The sequence below is a fragment of the Petromyzon marinus genome, unplaced genomic scaffold, assembly GCF_048934315.1.
Source record: "Petromyzon marinus isolate PM22_M1 ecotype Great Lakes invasive population unplaced genomic scaffold, UKy_Petmar_22M1.pri1.0 PM_G_Scaffold_55, whole genome shotgun sequence".
NCBI lineage: Eukaryota > Metazoa > Chordata > Hyperoartia > Petromyzontiformes > Petromyzontidae > Petromyzon > Petromyzon marinus.
Window position 1 is genome coordinate 430,001 of NW_027423008.1, and position 2,500 is coordinate 432,500.

The window sequence follows — 2,500 nt, forward strand, 5'->3', positions numbered from 1 at the left end:
GCTCTGGGTTTGTAGTTGGTGATGTGCCTGAGCCCTTTGGCAGACAGAAGCAGCGTCGTTAGTAGAGAACTGGTGTTTTAGTGTCTCTGAGTACAGTCGTTTAGCCTCTCTCACCGCTTTGCTAAACCTGTTCTTCGACTCCTTGAATCTGTCTCTATCCCCACTCCTAAACGCTTCCTCCTTCTCCAACCTCAACCTTTTGAGCTTTGCTGAGAACCAGGGCTTGTTGTTGTTAAAGTTCACCCTGGTACGTGTTGGGATACAGCAGTCCTCACAGAAGCTGATGTACACAGCCTCTGTGAGTTCATCCAGACTATTGGTAGCAGTCGTGAACATATCCCAGTCAGTACAGTCTAAGCACGCCCGCAAATCTTCCACAGCCTCACTGGTCCACTGTTTAGATGTCCTCACAGCAGGTTTACAGAGTTTTAGTTGCTGCCTGTATGCACGAATCAGGTGGACCAAGGGAGTTCTGTGCGAGCCGAACAGCCCCGTGACCCACAAGAGAAACATCCCCGCCAAATTCGAGCGTTTGACGGGGTCTATCCGTGAAAAAATATTCACGTTTTTGAGTGCACATGCATTTCTGCTGCAAATGCCTCTGGAAGTTTCATGCCGTTCGTATGCCAATTGTGGCAACACGAAAATGACCCGTTTTCCCATTCCGAGGGATTTCTGTGCGACCCTAACAGCCCCGTGAGCCACAAGAGACACATCCCCGCCAATTTCTAGCGTTTCACGGGGTCTATCCGTGAAAAATATAGACGTTTTTGAGTGCACATGCATTTCTGCTGCAGATGCCTCTGGAAGTTTCATGCCGTTCGTACGCAATGTGGCAACACGAAAATGACCCCTTTTCCCATTCCGAGGGATTTCTGTGCGACCCTAACTAACAGCGCCCGTGAGCCACAAGAGAGACATCCCCGCCAATTTATAGCGTTTCACGGGGTCTATCCGTGAAAAATATAGACGTTTTTGAGTGCACATGCATTCCTGCTGCAAATGCCTCTGGAAGTTTCATGCCGTTCCTATGCAATGTGGCCACACAAAAATGACCCGTTTTCCCATTCCGAGGCATTTCTGTGCGACCCTAACAGCCCCGTGAGCCACAAGAGAGACATCCCCGCCAACTTCTAGCGTTTGACGGGGTCTATGCGTGAAAAATATTAAAATTTTTGAGTGCACGTGCCTTTCTGCTGCAAATGCCTCTGGAAGTTTCATGGCGTTCCTATGCAATGTGGCAACACGAAAATGACCCCTTTTCCCATTCCGAGGGAGTTCTGTGCCACCCTAACAGCCCCGTGAGCCACAAGAGACACATCCCCGCCAATTTCTAGCGTTTCACGGGGTCTATCCGTGAAACATATAGAAGTTTTTGAGTGCACATGCATTCCTGCTGCAAATGCCTCTGGAAGTTTCATGCGGTTCGTATGCAATGTGGCAACACGAAAATGACCCGTTTTCCCATTCCCAGGGATTTCTGTGCGACCCGAACAGCCCCGTGAGCCACAAGAGACACATCCCCGCCAATTTCTAGCGTTTCACGGGGTCTATCCGTGAAAAATATCAATTTTTTTTGACTGCACATGCATTTCTGCTGCAAATGCCTCTGGAAGTTGCATGCGGTTCGCATGCAATGTGGCGACACGAAAATGACCCGTTTTCCCATTCCGAGGGATTTCTGTGCCACCCTAACAGCCCCGTGAGCCACAAGAGAGACATCCCCGCCAATTTCTAGCGTATCACGGGGTCTATCCGTGAGAAATATTCACTTTTTTGAGTGCACATGCATTCCTGCTGCAAATGCCTCTGGAAGTTTCATGCGGTTCGTATGCAATGTGGCGACACGAAAATGACCCGTTTTCCCATTCCGAGGGATTTCTGTGCCACCCTAACAGCCCCGTGAGCCACAAGAGAGACATCCCCTCCCACTTCTAGCGTTTCACGGGGTCTCTCCGTGAAAAATATCACATTTTTTGAGTGCACATGCATTCCTGCTGCAAATGCCTCTGGAAGTTTCATGCGGTTCGCATGCAATGTGGCGACACGAAAATGACCCGTTTTTTCCCATTCCGAGGGATTTCTGTGCCACCCTAACAGCCCCGTGAGCCACAAGAGACACATCCCCGCCAATTTCTAGCGTTTCACGGGGTCTATCCGTGAAAAATATTCAATTTTTTGACTGCACATGCATTTCTGCTGCAAATGCCTCTGGAAGTTTCATGCGGTTCGCATGCAATGTGGCGACACGAAAATGACCCGTTTTCCCATTCCGAGGGATTTCTGTGCCACCCTAACAGCCCCGTGAGCCACAAGAGAGACATCGCCGCCAATTTCTAGCGTTTCACGGGGTCTATCCGTGAAAAATATTCACTTTTTTGACTGCACATGCATTCCTGCTGCAAATGCCTCTGGAAGTTTCATGCCGTTCGCATGCAATGTGGCAACACGAAAATGACCCGTTTTCCCATTCCGAGGGATTTCTGTGCCACCCTAACAG